A 24,259-nucleotide genomic window follows, 5' to 3' on the forward strand; every position below is an offset into this window, starting at 1 on the left:
AAATGGAAGGATTGCCGGTAGTGTGTGTAGGGAAAGAACCATAAACGAATGTGTGAGAGAGATTGTGGGATCCAACGACTTCTCTTTGTTTTTGGTCCGTTTGTTTGTTTTGTACATAATTAGAACCAAACATCGTTCAGTGTCAGTCCAATGCGTATTCTGTATCCTTAAAAATATGAACTGCATTTTATAAGTAATAAAAAATTCGATGACCGCGTAACGTCTGCACTTTTATGTAATCAAAGCAATTACTTCTGATGCAAGTACAGTCTACATGCACAGACATCCAAAAATTTATAGTATTGTTATTGTATTTTGTACTCAGTAGAATGTTCTTCATCATGATCAAAGGCAAAAGTTTCCTGTTGTTGTTGGTAAATGGAAAAATTGTTTATAAGTAAGAGAAACATGCAGTTGTTTCACAGAAAATGCCTTTTTTGCATGCTGCACATCGAAATTATTAATTTTTATTTATGCCCTCAGACGTGTTTCGCCTTTTTTACAAGCATCTTCAGTGGGTGTCCTGAAATATTACATGATTTGTCCTTTTTACACATAGGTTCTGGTTTCACATCTAGGTTATAGATTTAAAAACAGTTCGTTAACGTTTTTTTATCAAATGGAAAGGTCCTTACAGGTAGCTTCTAATTCACTGAATCCAAGCAAACTGATTTCTCATCTGGCACCCAGGTGGACATCTTACAGTTAACTTTCAGTTCACTGTTTACGTTACACATCACTGAAACTGCCATCTTTTTAATACAGAGATTCATTTGTTTTTCTAAGTGTTACCAACATTCTCAGTTTTCTGCATTCAACTGTTGTGTGTGTGTGTGTGTGTGTGTGTGTGTGTGTGTGTGTGCGTGCGTGCGTGTGTGTGTGTGTGTGTGTGTGTGTGTGTATTAGAGAGAAGTGAGATTTCTTATTTATTTAATTAAATAAAAATTATTTATTTTATTTTTATTACTATTTTTATTCATTTATTTATTCTTAAAAATAATAATTATTATTATTATATTTTTCCGTATATACTTATGAGAGGAATCAGATGTGTAATCATTTGTTGGGATTTCTGTCTCTTATATGATCAATCAGTGTAAACAGTGAGTTGTTAGTCATATTTACTTGGTAATTTAGTAGTTGTTTGTTTTCAGCCTTTGTTTTATATATATCATAATAAAATAAGGCATTTTCTTTGAAACAAGTGCAATTTATATACAGCTGATGCGAAAATGGCCACTACAAGAAATGTGAAACATGTTTTATGTAAGTTCGACGAAATATTGAAGCACTGTTTGCTATGTTTTTGCATTGTGATTTCCTTTAATTTTATCTCTTTTTCATCCCTCTGTTTCACGTTATAGATCAAAGATTTTCGTATAAAATCTGTATTAAATATTGACAATATCGATTTTGCTATAAATAATGTTTGTTTTTATGTAACGTATTGGAGGATAACTATGTAGAAGGAAACTGTTCCCTAGGTTATGCAGCCCTTTATATATCCTCACTCACTTTTTGGACGACGGTTCAATCCCCCGTCTGGCAATCCTGATTTAGGTTTTCCGTAATTTCCCTAAATAGCTCCAGGCAAATTCCGGGATGGTTCCTTTGAAAGGGCACGTCCGACTTCATTCCCCGTCCTTCCCTAATCCGATGAAACCGATGACCTCGCTGTCTGATCTCTTCCCCCAAACAACCCATCCCACTTTTTGGAGTATTCACCACATCCGAGTTTTAGGGGTATCTAGTCTGATTGTATATCGAAACGAAGCGATCGAAATGAGGTAACGCCTAATAGGTATCCAATACACCTAACATACAGGTAATGCGGTTACGATCTTAACTTATTTAAGCTGCTGGCAAAACTACTATGGTCCACCCATGTTTCTGATAATCTATGGTAGCTTACAGAAGCTTTACAACTCTAGCGTTGACTGATGGCATTTATACAAAAATATAATGAGTTCACGAGCGTTCCGTGTCAAAAATGGCAAATATAGACACGTAAGTAACGTCATCTGAGGTAAGTAACACAGAAATACACCAGACGAGTGGCACAAGCGAAAGAGGAAGCAGGTACCTTGCTGGAGTACTACACTCTCGGCTAACATGAAACTTGGGGTGAAGTTCTAATGTGAAACGTCCTCGGAGAATGCGAGCTACGTTCCCAAAGTTGCGCGTCGTTGGCGCGAGTGCATTTCTACAGTCATCACCGCAAATTCCCCCTTGTTAGGCCCCACCCACCGCCTTCCTTCGCCGCCGCTCTCGTTTCTTTTTCGCACGCGCCCAGCGCCGGCGGGAGATTACCTGCTGGCCAGCGTCCGCCCACGTCGGTCCGCCGCCGGCGTGACGTCACACGGCGCCAGGCGGCGCGCTGCTCCATTAACTCGCAATCACGCGCGCCAAAAATTACCGCTATGGAGGCTGCGGGCGGCCGCTTGATTTAATGGCGCTCCGCGAGGACTCGCTGTCGACGCCATTTACATGCAGATTTCGCATTTTTGTTTACTGCGAGCACTACTTTTATGTGTTAACTGCCGGCGCTGACGGGACGGCGACCTTTCGCCCGCAGGCAGCGCTGTAGAGCACTATGCGCCGCTCTTCGCTGACAGTCATGGCCCGCCGCCGAGGCACCACCTATGATGGCACAAAAGCGCCCCTGTGTCTACAGATATGTAAATACTCCGTAAGCCATATTAGGGAGCGTGGTGGAAAGCAATTTTCAAAATTTATTTGTCTCCCCTGTTCTGACTGTAATACAAATGATCAGTACTCCTTCTTTCGGCACGTATTGAAGAAACCGATACAAATTAGTTCACAACTCTACACGATGGGAACGAATTCGTAATTCTGCATTTACCATAATTTTGATGCTCAAAAGTTTTATAAACAGAAATAAAGCATGAAGCTAACGTAAGATTAATTATTTTATGAGAAACGTAACGCTTTTTGTGTTTTTGAAGTTTCTCAATCACGGATTTTTGAAATTCGAATTATGATCGTACTTGAAGACCTCACGGAATAAACAGACTAAATCAATTTTATTAGTAAATGAGTTTACGGCACATTCTGAAGGCCAGCCATCTGTACTACAAGTCAGTTGTCAGGCAACCCAAGACTTTTTTCCACTGTTTACATTACATCTGTTAAGTCAGTTGGTTCAAATGGCTCTAAACACTATCGAACTTAACATCTTATAAGCTCCCTTATTTTTGGAGACCGTGTATATCGAGGCTTCGTTCATTGTTAAATGCAATGGTGCGGTACTAACTGATGGAGACGCATTAAGAACTGGTAAAATTTAATTTATTTTCTTTATCATACTGCACAAACATAAACACACTATTATTCAGACTGTGTGCCACTACCATTAAATATAGAGATAAATCCTTCGCTACGCAACAGCCTTTGGCTCACGCAGCTTACACCTTCCACAGCCTCTCAACAACTGCTTCTGCTTGCGACTTTCTGTGCCACTGGGCATTGTTGCCCTTCAAAGAACAACCACTTACAGATACTACACACCAGTACCCTCACAATCTGAGGTCATCAGTCTCCTAGACTTAGAACTATTTAAACCTAACTAACCTAAGGACATCACGCACATCCATCCCGAGGAAGGATTCGAACCTGCGACCGTAGCATCAGCGCAGATCCGGACTGAAGCGCCTAGAACCGCTCAGCCACAGCTCCAGGTATAAGTCAGGTGGGCTTCGACTGCAAATGTAAGCGGCTTAGCGCCTGATTCTGTGTTATTCCCTAATAGTAATACTGTTTAGCTTTATATGTGATAGTACTTGGTCCTCTTAGAATCTTCAAAATGTGTGAATCATCACAAGATGAAGATGAGAATCCATCTGTTACTCAATCACCTAAAAAGAGAAAAAGTTGTGGCAGAATGAGTAATGTTTGTAGGGACCTTACGTCGACGACTCATTAGTCAGGCAGTGACTCCAAATGCTCATTGTTTGACTGTTTCACACAAATCAGAACCCACTACAGAGAACAGCTTATCAAGAATTTCAATTTGTTTGGTAACTAGAATGATCAATCTTCCTACTTAACCAGCTCAATTTCTGTGACATTAATTATTCGCAGAAGCCCTAGGCGCGACGACTCCAACCTCAGAGATTGCTCTTTCCGATACATTGAAAGAATAAGACGAAATGATAGCATGTGTGAAATTCTTGTTTATCAAGAAGCCTTCATTACTCTGCACGGAATATCAAAGTGCAGATTGAACACTATATAATCGAGTGTGAAGGATACCGGGATATCCACCAAAGACAAAAAAGACGTGTTTGACAAAGGGCCTTGATAACTACCCTAAAAAAAAAAAGCAGGCAGCCATTATAAATCACAGAGGGACATTTATGGGAAGAAAGAGCCACTACGACAAGGAAAATACTGAATTTACCTCCCAGGAGAACTATCGATAAAAAACTGATAATTTATATAAAGCAAAATATCCTGAATTTCCTGTTGCATATGAAACATTTAAAAGCAAATTCAACTTACCATTTGGGTACCTGCCTACTGAAACCCGCTCGACGTGTGACAAACTTCAAGAATAATTAAAGGGTTTAAATGAAATTTTTTCTCAAAACTCTCTGAAAAAGAAAACTTTGAAATTAAAAATAAAATTTACTTGTTACGGAAGACCAGGTTCAGAAGCTAAGGACTGTTACATTTTATTCAAGAAAGCGACAAGCGAGGCAAGAACGTAAGAAGCTACCAGGAAATGAAGCAATATGTATGGACTATCAAAAAAAAACTTCCCTCGGCAAATATCAGCACAGTCTGGAACCGTACGACCGCTACGGTCGCAGGTTCAAATCCTGCCTCGGGCATGGATGTGTGTGATGTCCTTAGGTTAGTTAGGTTTAAGTAGTTCTAAGTTCTAGGAGACTGATCACCTCAGATGTTAAGTCCATAGTGCTCAGAGCCATTTGAACTAATGGTGTTTATTACAAGCGTCAATTATCGTTTTACAGTTTCAACATTCAAATGCCCAACAATGATGCAATCATTTATAGCTACCATGAATATGTAGGGGATAAAGAAGCGAATGACTTTATTGGGTCTTGTTTTGGTTTTTCTGCACAATTACGTGAGTGAAATTCTTGATCAAAAAGTAAGGGTTCTTTTAATATTCTTTGATTCGTGCTCAGGGCAAACTAAAAACTATATAGTGTTCTTATACCTTCACTATGTCATTCGTACCATTAAGGCATTAGATACTGTCAAAATAGTGTTTCCAATAAGAGTACGATCTCACATGGAATGTGATAAAAACTTTGATTTGACTGCAGAGTTACGAAAAGACTGGATTAACGCTTTTGAAACTGGAAGAGTGAATCCAAGGCCTTATAAAGTCATTCCTGTCAAACAAGAAATTATGCGAGAATGCACGACCTTCTTAATAACACGTGTTCCTCGAAGACATCACCACTCAGAGATGCTCTCGTTCTGAGGGCAGATAAATTGTTCAAATACAGGATGGTGTACAATGCAGCTTGGACACCAGTAAATCTGGAACGATCTCGTGGTTTACAAGTAGACGTCGAGCCTGAGTATCAACCGCAAGGTCCTGACGTATTCTAATGACCTTATTCGATTGTATAAAGGTAAGTGTTTTGTAACATGAAAGTATCTGTAAGGTAAATCAAGGTTATTTTGAGACACAAAGAAATTAAAGACATTAGCTGCCACTGAGAATTGATTTGTATCAATGTGGCAAATTGAAAATTTGTGCCTCATCGGGTTTCAAATCCAGGTCTCCTGCTTACTGGGCAGACGCATTGACCACTACACCGACCGGACACCGTCGTCGCAACCCTAGCGTGCTTCTCGTCAGACCCAAATTTCCAACTTACACCACACACTACTGATGCCCCTGCTGATTAGCCTCAGTACTTGAGGAACCTCTCCGATTTCCGTAAGAGTTAGAAGTTTCTGCAGTTAAACGGTTGAAACTTCATACAGGTATTACTATATGAAATTTTAAAAATATTTATAAAATATAACTCTTTAGTTATATCAATGACATCGATTGCAGACAAATTGCTAAGTGCTAAAATTCTTATATCTTTAATCTTGTCAACTTGCTGTATGTATAACGGTTTTGGCGCGAGCGGTTGTACCCGGAAATCTGTTTTCGTCAGTTATAGAAGCACGCTGGAAGGTCTATGTTAAAATGCTGAGAGATTAGTGTGTCGTTGGTATCACCAAATATGGAATAAATGGAATAAATGTATGGAATAAATATAAATATACAAGCGTGCAACGACTTATTATTTACTTAATATGTGGAGACAGGAAACCTGGAGATCTTTTTGTAGCCATTGCAAGAAGGAATCATCCAATAAGGCTACTGTACCACAAATAACAATAAGATCAATTTCCAATCATCGATCGGAAATTAGCGAGGTTGACCATATTTTTACTATAATTATTGTGCTACTTACTCACTCTCACGTTCATGCTTAATATAGCTGAACATTTTCTGCTTCCAACATAGGCGCAGTTCTTGCGTGGCTTAGGACAATTGCCATTGATAGCAACTGTCGAACATTTTTTAAAGTTTAATGGGGGTGACGGGTCACAATATACACTCGCCACTGGAATGACCGGAAAAAGGCTATTCTTATTATTTGAATGATTTTTCCGCCATTTCATTCTACAATAGAGTTTAATTATACCCGACAACGTCGTATATAATGACGGCTTAAATCCGAAATCATGATAGTAGTATAAAATAAAGAACATTCTGCAGTTAAATGGCGAAAATGTCATTCTAACATTATTACGTGACTGTGGCGCAAAAATATGATAACGTTGTCACTGATTTTATTGTCCTTCCACCAAATGTACACTGCTCGCCAATGAAACTGCAACATCAGGTAGGACGGTGAATAAGGAAATTTTACTCATAATACACACATCAACCCCCGTCCGAGGTTCCAGTCCTCCCTCGGGCATGGATGAGTGTGTTATCTTTAGCGTAAGTCATTTTAAGTTAGATTAATTAGATTAAATAGTGTGTAAGATTAGGGACCGATGACCTCAGCAGTTTGGTCCCATAAGACCTTACCACAAATTTTTCAAAATTACACAGATCAAAAAAAGTTTTGCATCACCTCGGTTCCGAGAGTTCGGGAACCTCTACTTAAAATTGAAATAGAGATCAACATAAACATCATTTCCGCCCTTTTTACTGCTCATGAAAACCACACATTACATGTCGTACCGCCATACAGTGAGAGTTTCAGAGGTGGTGGTCAAGATTGCTGTACGCACCGGTACCTTTAAATACCCAATAGCACATCCTCCTGCACTGATGCATGCCTGTATTCGTCGTGGCGTACTATCCACAAGTTCATCAAGGGGCACTGTTGGTCCAGATTGTCCCACTCCTCAACGGCGATTCGGCGTAGATCCCTCAGAGTGGTTGGTGGGTCACGTCGTCCATAAACAGCCCTTTTCAATCTATCCCAGGTATTTTCGACACGGTTCATGTCTGGAGAACATGCTGGCCACTCTAGTCGAGCGATGTGGTTATCCTGGAGGAAGTCATTCACAAGATGTGCTTGATGGGGGCGCGAATTGTCGTCCATGAAGACGAATACCTCGCCAATATGCTGCCGATACGGTTGCACTATCGGTTGGAGAATGGTATTCACGTATCGTACAGCTGTTACGGCGCCTTCCATGACAACCAGGAGCGTACGTTGGGCCCACATAATGCCACCCCAAAAAGACAGGGAACCTCCACCTTGCTGCACTCGCTGGGCTGTGTGTCTAAGGCATTCAGCCTGACGGGGTTGCCTCCAAACACATCTCCGACGATTGTCTGGTTGAAGACATATGCGACACTCATCGGTGAAGAGAGCGGTCCATTAGATGTGTTGTTGGGCCAATCTGTACCGCGCTGCATGGCGTCGTGGTTGCAAAGATGGACCTTGCCATGGACGTCGGGAGTGAAGTTGTGCATCGTGTAGCCTACTGCGCACAGTTTGAGTCGTAACACGACGTCCTGTGACTCCACGAAAAGCGTTATTCAACATGGTGGCGTTGCTGTCAGGGTTCCTCCGAGCAGTAATCCGTAGGTAGCGGTCCTCAACTGCAGTAGTAGCCCTTGGGCGGCCTGAGCAAGGCGTGTCATCGACAGTTCCTGTCTCTCTGTATCTTCTCCGTGTCCGAACAACATTGCTTTGGTTTACTCCGAGACGCCTGGACACTTCCCTTGTTTAGAGGCCTTCCTGGCACAAAGTAACAATGCGGACGCGATCGAACAGCGGTATTGACCGTCTACAGACAACGCGAGCCGTGTACCTCCTTCCTGGTGGAATGACTGGAACTGATCGGCTGTCGGACCCCCTCCGTCTAATAGGCGCTGCTGATACATGGTTGTTTACATCTTTGGGCGGGTTTAGTGACATCTCTGGACGGTCAAAGGGACTTTGTCTGTGATACAATATCCACAGTCAACGTCTATCTTCAGGAATTCTGGGAACTGGGGTATGCAAAATTTTTGTGATTTGTGTAGGTATAAAGTGTGGCAGGAAGAATAAACAATGAAATTTATGGTTGATTTGGTGCTATACATAGTGCGAGATTTAGGAAAAATCGCTACCACCTCTGGCAGCAACAATAGCTCTAAGCCAGCTGGATGTGTACAACTCAAGAGCAGATGTTTCCAGTGAGAACGTCTTGACCAGGACAACGATCGAACACCTAACAAATCAGGGTAGGTCAGCTCAGCATGGACATTATCTTGTTGAGAAATGACGTAACAGAGACCACGAAGAGAGGGTGCAACAACTGAACTTAACATCTCAGAAATTGATGGCTACGCGAACCAGAGGTGATCGCATCGTACAGCCGGTGGCACCCCGAACAGTCACGCCTAGTGCTGAGACGGTATCACGATAACGAATGGAATGTGGATATGTTCGAATCCTCAACATCGAGCTGCTCTAAGCAGAATCGGCATTGGTCTAAAAAGACGACGTGGTGCCACTCCAGTGTTTAACGCACCACAGTCGATGTGTGTCTCGCTGCTGGCGCGTCAAGGGAATCCACAATAACGATCGCCTTCCTTAGAGTCCGTGATGCTGCACACATCATCACACTGTGCGTATGCAACTTGCTTTGCTGGAAACAAGCCTACGTAACTCCGGGTACTTTGGTTGACGTGACTGTACTGTCCTGCACGGCCGCAAGACGAGTGGGCTCGCTGAGACCCTTCGTGACAAAACTCGGGTTTCGCCTAATGCGAACAGCAATATCACGGAACGCTAGATCGGCGTCTAGATGCCCATGTAGACAGCCGCTGTCGCATTCCAATGCGTCTCTCGTTTTTGCATGATGTACCGGGTGATCAAAAAGTCAGTATAAATTTGAAAACTTAATAAACCACGGAATAATGTAGACAGAGAGGTAAAAATTGACACACATGCTTGGAATGACATGGGGTTTTATTAGAACCAAAAAAAAGTTCACAAAATGTCCGACAGATGGCGCTGGACAGCAAAACGTCAGTGACTGCGCATGACAATCGCGTGTAAAAGGAGCTGTAATGAGAGAGAGAATCAGATGCGCCAGCAGTCGCAGCATGTTGACGTTACCTGAAAAGGCGCTTTTAGTGAAGCTGTATTTTCAGAATGGGGAATGTGCTGGTTCAGGGTTACGATCCTATTGCCATAGGAAGGGGATTCGAACGGGTAAAGGTCCGTTGACAAATGCAGCTGTGGCGAGAATGATTTCGAAGTTCAAAGCCACGGGTTGTTTACACGATAGACCCCGTAGTGGCCGACCGAACACAGGGTGTAATGCTGCTGAGACAGTTCAGGAAGAAGTGGAGACTGTAGCGGGTTCGTCTATGCACGGGGAAATCAGCACTCGTGCAGTCGCACGTCGCACTGGCATTCCATACACTACTGTTTGGTTGGCACTGAGTCGTACCTTCCGATGCTACCCGTAAAAAATCCATGGGCATCATAAACTGTTACCTGGCGATTTAGTGAAGTGGAGGGCATTTGCGGTGTGGGCGTTTCAAAAGATGGCGGAAGATGACGATTGGTTGAGTAAGTGTTGTGGACCGACGAAGCTCATTTCACGCTCCGAGAGTCTGTCAACGCCCACGACTGCAGAATTTGGGCTACCGAAAATCCTAGAACTGTCGTGGAAACTCTATTGCACGACGAGAAAGTCACGATATGGATTGGATTTACCACATCTACCGTTATCGGGCCTTTTTTCTTCGAGGAAATGCGTGATTCTGGTTTTGTAACTGCTACCGTGACGGGTGAGAGGTACGCCGATATGTTACAGAATCGCATCATCACCAGCCTGGCTGATAAACACCAACCTGCTGGAACGTACGATGTTTATGCAGGATGGCGCTCCACCCCATATTGTTAGACGCGTGAAAGATCTCTTGTGCGCGTCGTTTGGTGATGATCGTGTGCTCAGCCGCCACTTTCGTCATGCTCGGCCTCCCAGGTCCCCAGACCTCAGTCAGTGCGATTATTGGCTTTGGGGTTACCTGAAGTCGCAAGTGTATCGTGATCGACCGACATCTCTAGGGATGCTGAAAGACAACATCCGACGCCAATGCCTCACCATAACTCCGGACATGCTTTACAGTGCTGTTCACAACATTATTCCTCGACTACAGCTATTGTTGAGGAATGATGGTGGACATATTGAGCATTTCCTGTAAAGAACATCATCTTTGCTTTGTCTTACGTTGTTATGCTAATTATTGATTACCTGATCAGATGAAGCGCCATCTGTCGGACATTTTTTGAACTTTTCTATTTTTTTGGTTCTAATAAAACCCAATGTCATTCCAAACATGTGTGTCAATTTGTACCTCTGTTTCTACAGTATTCCGTGATTTATTCAGTTTTCAAATTTATACTGTCTTTTTGATCACCTGGTATAACACAACCACTATGCAAATGCGATGTGCGATGAGAAACACGTTAATCAATGATTGCTTATGTCCAGAATATACATTGACGGAAAACGAATCACAACCCCAAGAAGGAGGTGCGCGTCATAAACGAAAGTCAGTGGGCGTATTTCTACATCTCGAAGATGATGTATATTCAGATTTCGCACCAGTCGCATAACGGCACTATGAGGATGCAAATTAGGTTTGCTTTAAATACATGCTGTAACGGTCGTAAGCGTTAGTTACCTTTGAGACTAAACGTGGTGAGTTGATGTTAGTCAAAAATGCCTTTAAGGCGACAAACACGCCATTATCAACACCTCACTGAGTTTAAATGAGGTCGTCTAATAGGGCTAAGAGAAGCTGGATGTTCCTTCTGCTATACTGCAGAAATACTTGGCAGGAAGGTAGCCACTGTACGTGATTGCTGGCAGCGGTGGTCACGGTAATGTGCCGTCGCAAGATGACTTGGCTCCGGACGGTCATGTTACATTATCGAGAGGGAAGAACATCGCGTTCTGCGTATGGCCCTGGCGCTTCGTACTGAATCTGCAGTGGCAATTTGAGCAGCCAGTTGGCACTACTGTGACACAACGAACTGTTACAAACAGTTTACTTCAAGGAGAGGACCGAACCAGATGCTCTATAGCGTGCCTTCCATCAACCTCAAACCACCGCCATTTGCAACTTCAGTGATGTCAACCGAGAGCTGATTAGAGGTTAGAGTGGGAGGTCTATTGTGTTCTCTGATGGAAGGTGGTTCTGTCTCGGTGAAAATGATGACCATGTGTTGCCTATAAGGAAGCCAGTTGAGGGCCTCCAGCCAACCTGTCTGCGTGCTAGACACCCTGGTACTACTCCTTGGGTTATGGCCTGCAATGCGATTTCGTATAAAAGCAGGAGCACTCTAGTGTTTATTCCACGCACACTGACTGCACATTTGTACGTCAGTCTGGTGATTCGAACTGCTGTGCCGCCATTCATGAACAGCATTCCAGGGAGTCTTTTCCAACAGGATAACGATTGCCCACATACCGCTGTTGTAACCCAATAAGCTCAACAGAGTCACGACATGTTGTCTTTACCTGCTCGGCCAGCAGGCCTGCCTCCAATGGAAAACGTACGGGACACCATTAACCGCCCCTGTACTGATCGATCAAGTGCAACAGGCATGGAACTCAGTTCCACAAACTAACATCCGGCACCTGTACAACACAATTCAAGCACGTTCTCGATTATTCTTGCAGTGGCTTATCTCTCTCTTACATTAACCTCTGAACTTGAAATGTTAACCAACTGAAAATGTTAGTTACGCAGATGTATTCCCGAAATTTCATTACTGTACATTATTTATTTTTTGGTGTTACGATGTTTTCCGTCAGTCTATATGGCGTTATTGATACCTACTTCGTGAATATCGACTGAAACGCTAATAATTTTTGTATCCAAGTCTGTATTACATTTCGTGCCAGTTTGCCGTTTGTTGCGTGCTACACTCACGCTGTTGCAAGTTTAGTGACCAGCAGTGTATGTGGATGCAAAGTTTGCCACCCTTTCCATGCACATGTTCTTGACTTCACTGCTTTAACTGTTCCGGCAATATGTTCTGCTAAAGCAATATATCTGTTTTGACTGACTCTAAACTGGTCTAGTGACTTTTTTTCTATTGTTTGTGGCGCACTGCCAATAACTGTAGCGCAGCACGTGAATTTCTGCTGCCATTCTCATGCTAGGAAACAAAAGAAAAATTCGGACTAGGAATTACAATCCATGGAGAAGAAATAAAAACTTTGAGGTTCGCCGATGACATTGTAATTCTGTCAGAGACAGCAACGGACTTGAAAGAGCAGTTGAACGGAATGGACAGTGTCTTGAAAGGAGGATATAAGATGAACATCAACAAAAGCAAAACGAGGATAATGGAATGTAGTCGAATTAAGTCAGGTTATGCTGAGGGAATTAGATTAGGAAATGAGACACTTAAAGTAGTAAATGAGTTTTGCTATTTGGGGAGCAAAATAACTGATGATGGTCGAAGTAGAGAGGATATAAAATGTAGACTGGCAATGGCAAGGAAAGCGTTTCTGAAGAAGAGAAATTTGCTATCATCGAGTATAGATTTAAGTGTCAGGAAGTCGTTTCTGAAAGTATTTGTATGGAGTGTAGCCATGTATGGAAGTGAAACATGGACGATAACTAGTTTGGACAAGAAGAGAATAGAAGCTTTCGAAATGTGGTGCTACAGAAGAATGCTGAAGATTAGATGGGTAGATCAGATCACATAACTAATGAGGAGGTAATGAATAGAATTGGGGAGGAGAGGAGTTTGTGGCACAACTTGACAAGAAGAAGGGACCGGTTGGTAGGACATGTTCTGAGGCATCAAGGAATCACAAATTTAGCATTGGAGGGCAGCATGGAGAGTAAAAATCGTAGAGGGAGACCAAGAGATGAATACACTACGCAGATTGAGAAGGATGTAGGTTGCAGTAAGTACTGGGAGATGAAGAAGCTTGCACAGTATAGAGTAGTACGGAGAGCTGCATCAAACCAGTCTCAGGACTGAAGACCACAACAACAACAACATTGTCATGCTAGGATTTCAAGCTTGCATGGAACAATTTTAAACCATCTCTGTAATAGTCGGCTGCAATTCTACGTGTCTGATGATTCAGTGTGACCTGGCATTAAACAATGTAATTTCATGTGATATTACAGAAAAATTATTTGTAGCGGAATCTTTCTAAGAAAAAATGTGTCAGGTGAATGGAACTAAGGCGCAAATAGGCCAAGTATCAGTCATTCACTCAATAGAAAGTCGCTGATTTTTCGGTTGAAATGCTGTCATACTGCGAAGTTCTAGTCGTGGACCTTTATGTCAAAGAGATTACGACTAGACATCCGCATCTAGTCGGCTGTAACAGCGGCCGATCAATCGTATCATCGTGTCAAGACTTCCACGTTGTCTCTTTTTATTAATTCTGAAACAAATAGAAATGGGTTAGGACAAGGTAAATATAAATATGATAGTAAACATTAGTATTCCATTTGAGCATATATATTATCATAAAATGTACAAGCACGAAAAAATACCGCACCTCCTAATCACAGCGTGCGTCGGAGGTTTGAGGACTCTCTCGGGCATGTGTGTGTGTGTGTGTGTGTGTGTGTGTGTGTGTGTGTGTGTGTGTGTGTCGTCCTTAGCATAAGTTAGTTTAAGATAGATTAAGTGGTGCGTAAGCTAAGGGACCGATGACCTCAGCAGTTTTGTCCCGTAAGACCTTACGGCAATTAACACAAGACAAAAGAAGAGAGAGTGTATGAGCGAAGGAGACAGGAACCCTCGCTAAAGAACCTAGTCTCATTTGTTTCAAACGTTATGTTTAATATTTTTTATTTCGACATAACTGTCATCAAGAGTGTGACTGAATGAAATTTAAAATGTTTATTTGATACCATAATCACTAAAACAATAAAAAATTTTAAAAAGTTACATTACTAATTTCGACGCACTGAATCGTCGCTTTCAAATTTAATCACATGCCTGGAAAACTTCATTAATATTTGCAACCACACTTCTTTCAAATATTACGAAAAATACACTAAAAGCACTAAATTGAAGCAAAGGCAGCAGAAACGGGTCACAAGACGTTGTGACAATCTTTGGTTGATGAGTCATTTCGCACCTTAATGGCGTGTAGATGAAAACTGCATCGGGATGAACCATATTACATATTCTTGCATTAGGTCCTGCAGTGATGCAACGATCAGTTTGCAAACAAAGGCTCACACGTCTGAAAATTAAAAAAAAAAAAAGTACGTGCATCTAACTAGCATCATGGCAAAAGCTGCCATTAGATAAGTAGTTATCACTGCCTCACCGTAATCTTATAACGTGTAGCAAGCCATAACTATAGCCCTACACTCAATTTTAATGTGTTCTGCTAATGAAATCTTAAAAAGACGATTCACTTTCATTTGAGACTCACACAGGGCTAATCTGCAAACCTGACATCGCATCAGCTGCCAGATTACACATCAAATCACTAGAGGGCGTAAGCGTAACATACAAAAACATAGGACAAAAGGGGATCGATAAGGAGTTTAAAATAACAAGCGCTAGAAAGCGCCACTGTCAAATTTCTGCCAACATGTCCTTTGTTAAAACGTAAACTCTAGAAGGTGTTATTCATTATTTACAATCTTTAAATAGGGTAGACAGAGTGTATGATCGTGGTAGACGGATTGTAACAGCTTTCAGCAAGAAGTTTACTTACAATGCAACATCATGGCAACCCAAATACTGTTATAAATACAATCTAAAGTGATAATTCAATGTACTGTGTTTATAAATAAGTAGGACCATTACACCTAGTAGGCCGGGAAGGTCGCGTTGTCCGTCTGTTTGTAGTTCGAGTTAGGTTTTACAGTCAAACCGGTAACAACTGTAATATAGTGCAGCGAAGACTACAACGATATGGTACTGACCTATGGGGAGACGCACCGCAATGCAATTGAGGCCCTAATATTCACAACGTTTTCCAACGCGACGTCTACATTCTGCGTATGTTTTTAGACGTACAGAGATGCTTTTAAGAACCGAGGGAGCTTTCCAGGTACAACGTTTCGTGGAAAGACCAATCCGCGACGCAGTCGTTATTGCCCGGAACGTTGTTGAGTATTCTGGAGCACATACTACGCACTATAAGTATAGCTTATATGAAAATAACGTGTACGTACTAGTCTATTGGTACTATTATCGTGCTATTGCATTTTGGTTGCAGTATTATTTGTACCTATAATAATAATAATATGGTCATTATTGTTAATATTATAAAATTCATTAGATTTCGCCCTTTGATACCTCTTTCTTATCGTAATTAGGACAAAGAAAAGCTGCACCGGACCTGGGGATATCAAAGTCTGCGGTACAAACGACCCCGGGGGGAACGTAAATGGCATCCTTTTAAGCTGCACCTACACCAACAACTACATGGAAAAGATTTACAAAATCGGGTATCGTTCAGCAGACGTCTCGTAAATAAAGAAACCATAAATCCGTATTTCATCAAGGAGTGTGTATGGAGAGATGAATGCTATTTCGCCAACGACGCCACTGTCAATAAACAAAATCTACATTACTGGGCTCCTACAAATCCTCTCTGGTTATGACCAACTCACATGCAAGCGCACTGGAATGTTAACGTATAGTGCGGCAATCTAGAACACCACGCCACTGGACCAGTTTATTTGGCTCCCAGACTAACTGTTAGGCTGTATTTGCAATTCCTACAGAATGAGCTCAATCTTGGACATCTCCTAGAAGACATCCCACTTCCGTTAGCAGTGAGGTACTGTTTCAGCACGATGGTGCACCCCCCCCCCCCCCCCCCCGCCCATAATACTGCGAACGGTGGATAGGTCGTGATGGTCACATTCGATTACCTCATTTAACGCTCTTGAATTTTTTCTTATGGGGTTATATCAAAGCCATGGTTTACGAATGTTGTTGTTGTTGTGGTCTTCAGTCCTGAGACTGGTTTGATGCAGCTCGCCATGCTACTCTATCCTGTGCAAGCTTCTTCATCGCCCAGTACCTACTGCAACCTACATCCTTCTGAATCTGCTTAGTGTATTCATCTCTTGGTCTCCCTCTACGATTTTTACCCTCCACGCTGCCCTCCAACGCTAAATTTGTGATCCCTTGATGCCTCAAAACATGCCCTACCAACCGATCCCTTCTTCTAGTCAAGTTGTGCCACAAACTTCTCTTCTCCCCAATCCTATTCTATACCTCCTCATTAGTTACGTGATCTACCCACCTTATCTTCAGCATTCTTCTGTAGCACGACATTTCGAAAGCTTCTATTCTCTTCTTGTCCAAACTAGTTATCGTCCATGTTTCACTTCCATACATGGCTACACTCCATACAAATACTTTCAGAAACGACTTCCTGACACTTAAATCTATACTCGTTGTTAACAAATTTCTCTTCTTCAGAAACGATTTCCTTGCCATTGCCAGTCTACATTTTATATCCTCTCTACTTCGACCATCATCAGTTATTTTACTCCCTAAATAGCAAAACTCCTTTACTACTTCAAGTGTCTCATTTCCTAATCTAATTCCCCCAGCATCACCCGATTTAATTTGACTACATTCCATTATCCTCGTTTTGCTTTTGTTGATGTTCATCTTATATCCTCCTTTCAAGACACTGTCCATTCCGTTCAGCTGCTCTTCCAAGTCCTTTGCTGTCTCTGACAGAATTACAGTGTCATCGGCGAACCTCAAAGTTTTTACTTCTTCTCCATGAATTTTAATACCTACTCGGAATTTTTCTTTTGTTTCCTTTACTGTTTGCTCAATATACAGATTGAATAACATCGGGGAGAGGCTACAACCCTGTCTCACTCCTTTCCCAACCACTGCTTCCCTTTCATGCCCCTCGACTCTTATAACTGCCATCTGATTTCTGTACAAATTGTAAATAGCCTTTCGCTCCCTGTATTTTATACCTGGTTTACGAAACGGGACCGGAAAATCCAGATGTGTTAAAAGAACGAACACGTCATTGTTGTGCTTCAGTATCTGCAGGAATGTTAAGAGGTGTCCACGCTAATACCGAAAGCCGCTTACATCAATGCATCCAACAAAGCGGACATGCATTTGAACATTTGTGTTATGAACAATGCAATTACAAAAAATCTGCCAGTCTATAACACAAGTTTAAAGGAACATCGTTCGTGATATTCATTATATTCGTTGTTCTTTATTGCAATCAAGGATATGATATCATTTGTGTAATACTGCTAATTGTGAAGCAAGAATTGGTCAATTATGTGTTTTTAAAAAATTAGCTGTCATATGCTTTGAAACAGATAATTAATGTGCTTTGGCCTTTCTGCTTACTGTTTTGATCAGGGACAATCATTTCTCTACACAGATACGTTTCTCAAGCCCAGGAATCGAATTCAGCACCACTCCTACCGCAAGTAAGTTTTCTAGCAACGAGCTAGGGGACCAGTTATAGCTGTAAAGTGTTTGTTTTCAAGCACTGGTCTTAAGTTTAGCAGGATCTCCTCCTTGTTGCAGTGGAGTCCCCTTTATTGTTCTGCTTAGGCAAACATTTTAGCAACTATGGTTTCTTTTCTTTAAGTGGGTATTGTATTTTACTCACTTTAGAACTGTATTGTCTTTTTCGTTTTAGACCAGTGTTCTCAAAACAGAGTCATTTCACTGTTAACAAAATACGGTTTTTATATATAGAATAAAGGTTGCAATTTAAGATTTTTCACTACTTCCGTATTACAGTATATTATGTGCCTAGATGTAGAACCGTTGCCAGCGTAGAGACCTCGTGTAACGGGTGAGAACACAGGATGACGAGTGGTACTAAGCCAGGGAGTAGAACCCATCCAAAGAGCTTTCTATCTGGACTGACACATGGCGTTGTAGGATGACCAGGATGTCATTCAGGCTCAGGTGCTCAACAGGTTCAGGTACCATGGAACAATCACACAACAGAATCAGTGAAGTAAGCATGAAAAAATACCGTACTTCTTAATCACAGCGCGTGTCTACCGCATGATAGAAGAAGAGAGAGTGTGAATGTGTGAAGGAGACAAGATACCTTGCTTTTTTTAAAAAAAAAAAAAAAAAAAAAAAAAAAAAAGAGAGAGAGAGAGAAAAAGACGAAAAGCCAGTCTCATTTGTTTCAAAGGTTATGTTTAAGTTTTAAAACGTTGCGTCATTCTATCTAAGGAAAGGTCGAGAGTGCAATTAATTTTTGATAAAGGGGGTTTCACTACACAGTCCTGGGTCGCCCACGAAGTTCCACTGTGGTTTCTGATGTTACCAATGTCACGTGAGGCAGTATAATTAATAGTGTTACATTGTGCAATAGCTCCTGGTACCTGTACGACTATATACTATAATTGCTCCATTAAGCTGGTGTGAGCCACTGAAAGGCTGTATATTACATTACTTGTGGTACCCTTGGCGGCAGCAATAAATTCTTCGTATCCCAGTCCCCGATAGAACTGATAATATTCTATTATCCCTTTCGTAACGCCATTAATGTTGCAAATGGTCCATTGCTGGGACCATTAATTGTTTGAAAGCTGCTTCATAGCTGCGTTATTAGTATTCTCTCTCTCTCCTGATAAACTGTCTCTCCACTTTCCAGTAACAAAATTTTCGCCAGGGGGCCTTTCAGAATCCGTATATAGTGTTTTCGTGATGACGATGCAAATTTCCCGATCTGGTGGAGAAAGACAACTGCAAAATGTGAATTCAAAGATACATAGCCAAACATGTTGTGAGATAGTCTGCTACTGCATACAAAAACCTACGAATGTTCTTCGTACTACGTAACTGGTTTACTACGTTCACAATTGCTTACATTGTAGAGTAGGCCACTAATTAACTGCAGATGCCGTGATGTGCACACGGACATCGTCATTTCTGATGGGTAAAACTGCAGTTAGCGCTTACAAATAAGTGTGTGTAGTAGATCAGCCCTAGCGTAAAACTGCGTTGTACCCAGTTATGAATTTAGTCATGATTATCGTGTAAGAAGAAACAAATGGAAATTGTGAAAAAGTTGATAGGTTTTGTATAGCCAAGTGCCTACATACGAGATGTTCGATACATGAGACTGTTCCAGTCGTTAAGAGAAACAGGACAAAGAGTGCCACGCGTCCCTTACAAGTATACCAAACTGCTTCAGAAAATTTTTCTGGAAAATTTCCGAAATGTCGTTGGCAACCAAACAGCTATTGAAATTAATTCGTGGAACCTATGAGACTGGAGATATACCGTCATAATCTCGGACAAAATCTTCTTCCGACGACAGCAAAGCAGGTAAGTGCAAGAATTGTCGCGCAGGCAGCCTGACAGCCTATGTATCCAAGTTGCTGACAATAATGATACACAGAAAGATGGAAGGGAAAACAGAACACCTCTTAGGTGACGATCAGTTTGGCTATAGAAAAGGAAAAGGCACCAGAGTGACGGTTCTGACTTTTCGCTTGATAACGGAAGCAAGACTCACGAAAATTAAAAACACGTTCGTAAGTTTTGTCGGACTTGAAAAAGCGTTCGATAGATTAAAACGATTCATGATTTTCGAAATTCTCAAAAAAATAATTGTAAGCTATAGGAGAAGACGGGTAATGTACAGAACCAAGCGGTAGCAATAAGAATGTAACACCAAGAACGGCTCTGATTAAAAAAGTGTAGACCACAGATGAAGTCTTTCTCCTCTACAGTTCAACCTCGACATCGAAGAAACAATGACGGCAATGAAAGACAGGTTTAGGAATGCGATAAAAAGTCAGAGAAAATAATTTGTTTGATTCGATGATGATATTGCTGTTCTAGGTGAAAGTGATGAAGACTTACAAGACCTATTGAATGTACTGAATAGTCTGTAGAGTATAGAATATAGATTAAGAGCAAACCGAAAAAAGACGAAAGTAATGAATAATGAATTAGTGAGAAACTTATCATCAAAATTGAGGATCACGAAGTAAACAAAGTGAAGGAAATCTGCTACATTTGAAGCAAAATAAAGTAGTTTGTGTATAAAACCATCTAGATCGAAAAAAACCATCTAGACTGAAAAATGAGCTAGGTGAACACATTTTTAGGAAGCGAATATTCTTATCATATTCTTCATAATGCTGGGTTGGTTGCCTGTGACATTCTGAAGCCAGATGTGGAAGCTTTCACTCATAAATTGTTTTCACATTGTGCGGTCTACACTGTAAGAGTCCGTAAGTTAATAGAATTCTGTGGGTTTGTAGGAACAGAATACAAGACAGTTTAGCCTCACTGTAAAACAAGATGGTTATCACTTTCATCTGCAATTGAGAGGGTACTGCAGATATATAGGATGATCTAAAAAGTTACTTCCTATCTGAAGAAAACTGTTATGTAAGTGTTAGGCTCTTTGTAGAAAATCCATGGAAATTGTGAAAAAGTTGATAGGTTTTGTATAGCCAAGTGCCTACATACGAGATGTTCGATACATGAGACTGTTCCAGTCGTTAAGAGAAACAGGACAAAGAGTGCCACGCGTCCCTTACAAGCATACCAAAATGCTTCAGAAAATTTTTCTGGAAAATTTCCGAAATGTCGTTGGCAACCAAACAGCTATTGAAATTAATTCGTGGAACCTATGAGACTGGAGATATACCGTCATAATCTCGGACAAAATCTTCTTCCGACGACAGCAAAGCAGGTAAGTGCAAGAATTGTCGCGCATATTCTTATGTTATGGTGTGTTCACAGTAAAAAGACTTTTTTACAAAAAAATTCTGTACATTGAATGTGAGATCAAAACTGCTGCAGAAGTCTACTCTGCATCACAGGGCATTGCCTCTAGTTTGCAAGAAAGGGCAGAAGTGCATTTTGTCCCTTTAAAAGTAAAATAAATTGTTACTGTACCTGATGACGGAAATTCAGTTAAAGTCTTTGAAAGTAAAATGTAAACATTTTACACTGTTACTTACAACTATATTAATAAACGGGTGACCCAATACAGTGGTATGTATATATTTCAGTGGTTAACTCTGGAAAAATAGTCAGAGAGGCGAGTAGTGGAAAAAACTTGGTTATTTTTAAGAGTAGTTATTATTGTTACTGAAGACTCTGTACTCTTTGATAACATAAGACCTTTAAGGACATACTACATAACGTCCATTAGTCCAAGGAAATGAAAAATATTTGAAATAAATCACATTTTTTTACCTTAATTCCCCAGTTTTTGAACGTTAAAATATGGTAACCCTAGGGTGGACAGAGTAATAAATTTAGTACACTTCTGTCAGCGGCAGTGGCTCTAACTCGGGTGAGCTTCGAGCTGAAATGAGCTTGGATAATAGATACGCGTACATCATGCCATGCTACTTCAATCTACCCAAGAGTTCGTCGTTGGTGGTGGCTGGCGATTGGTGGCGTACGTCTCCCAGCAACCAATGACCGGATGTTATCAGTGGATGAGAGATCTGGAGAATTTGATGACCAGGGTGAAAATCGAAAACCCTTTGTGTCGAGGTAGATCAGGACAGTAAGGCCAACATTGGGTCTTGCGGTATCTTGTAGAAAGATAGCGTCTACGGAATGACACCTCGTACCTTCATGGCCGGTTCTGGGCTGGAAGACGATGAATGCATCCTTCAACGCTTCTTATCCTTGGACCCTCGAGACGCGAATGACGTCCACCGTGATGCTACAGCTAGAACCAGAACTCGTCTGAAAACAAGATATCTAGGCTGTCCTGTGTTCAGTCTTGTCTTTGGGCGCATCGCAGTCTGCACTCTGCACGCCCCTCTCTCGTATGACAATGGTCGCTGTGTAGACAGTCCACGGCGCTGCAAACGTCGTCGCGGTGTCCACGTGAATCCTTGTCTTGCTGACCATTTTCTGACTCAACCTACGCGACCTCGCCACTATCGTGCCAATTTCGAATTCCGATACGTGCTGCTAGCAGTTTCTCACTTATACACGACCCATAACACGATCTTCTCGCAACAAGCAATATTCAAATGCGATTTCTGAGTGAGAAACCTGCTGCGTAATCCTTCATTATATCGAAGCGTCTAGTGCAGAATGATGCAACAAGAAAGAACATATTTCAATTGTTTATTATGGACAAAATATAAAAGACAAAAACACGTTGCCCACGTCACTGGGTAGAAGAAGGTTCAAGTTTTGACACAGCTGCGCATTTGTTTGTAACAACATGGCGACTACACCACAAGAGAAATTATTCTGTGTGTTGAAATTTGCGTGAAGTCAATCCATTGCTCAAATGCAACGCGCATTCCGCCGTCTGTTCAGCAACAAGCTGGCTCTGTACAAGCAGATTTATGACTATCATAACAAATTCTTGGAAGCTAGTTGCGTATGCGGAGGGAAGAGCACTGGTCGGCCACGCACGTCTGATGAAAATGCCGAGTATATCTGAGATGCGTTCACACGGAGCCCAAGCCCATAAGTCGGGCAGGCCAGGAACTTCAACTTCCTCAAACAACGGTGTGGCTTGCTCTGAAACGTTGCCGTAGTAGTCGCAGTTACTGCAGCAATTCCGTCCGCATGACCATAACAAAAGGTACGAATTTTCCGCTTCAGATGATATGGCTGAGGATAGTTTCACCAAACGACTCATCTTTCGGATGAATCGTAGTTTCATCTATTGGGTAAAGTAGACTGCCATAATGTAAGAATTTAGGGATCACAAAATCCTGGCGTCGTCGTCGAACATAAACAGACTCACCGAAACTGAATGAGTTTTGTGCCGTTTCCGTTCATAAGATTTCTGGACTTTTTTTTTTGCGGAGGAGACTCTGACTGTGACGGAATCTCGTATTTGGGCATGCTGCAAATTTGGTTGTCTCCTCACCTTCACAAAAATTCCAATGATTTAATTTTTATACATGACGGCGCCTGCCCAGATTTCGCCTTGAGGTGAGGCGTTAGCTTAACAATATCGTCCCACAACGTTGGACATGAAGAGGTGGACTACAAGATATTGTTTTATTGTTTCCGGGACTCCGGGTCAGCGCACTTCACACCTTCCAATGCTTTCGTACCTCTCTTTTTACTTCACCTTTTACTTTACCACTACCTCTGCCTCCATCTTCCTCTGTCTCTCACTGTCACTCTGCACCCAGCGAGAAATCCTAACGCTGCTACGTCCTTCTCTATGTCATCTTTCCACCGTGTGCGAAATCGACGCAATAGTCTTGTTGCTTGGAGAGTGCCCTAAAATGCCCTCCTAGGAATTCTGTTGGTTTCCATTCTAGCCACATGCCCAGCCCACTGCAGTCTCCTACTTTTTAATTTCTGAACGATCGTGTGTTGCTTCAATAAGTGATAAGTTTCAGTGTTCATTCTCCGACACAAGTCTCTAGCTTTTTCTTATCACTCTTCTATTGAAAACATTTAGATTTTCTCTTTCTTTCTGGGTAAGCGTCCAACATTCCGAACCATACAGTACTACTGGCGGATTATGGTGTTGTATATCTTCACCTTAGTTGCTTAGAGCGTACAGACAACTTGATCCTGAGGCTATTCTCTCATTTATATTGAGTGTTACGATATTTTCACTGCTGAAGGCCGATCCAAGGTACTTAAACTGATGAACTTTTCTGAACCTATAATGGTGATCAATTTCAGAGTGTGGATTTGGGTTTACGACTCGACCTATTTCCATATGTTCTGTTTTATCTTGGTTTATCAAAAGTCCCATTTTGCTGGCACTGTGCCTGAGAGGCCTGTACATG

The sequence above is a fragment of the Schistocerca piceifrons genome, chromosome 2 (genome assembly GCF_021461385.2).
Source record: "Schistocerca piceifrons isolate TAMUIC-IGC-003096 chromosome 2, iqSchPice1.1, whole genome shotgun sequence".
Lineage (NCBI taxonomy): Eukaryota > Metazoa > Arthropoda > Insecta > Orthoptera > Acrididae > Schistocerca > Schistocerca piceifrons.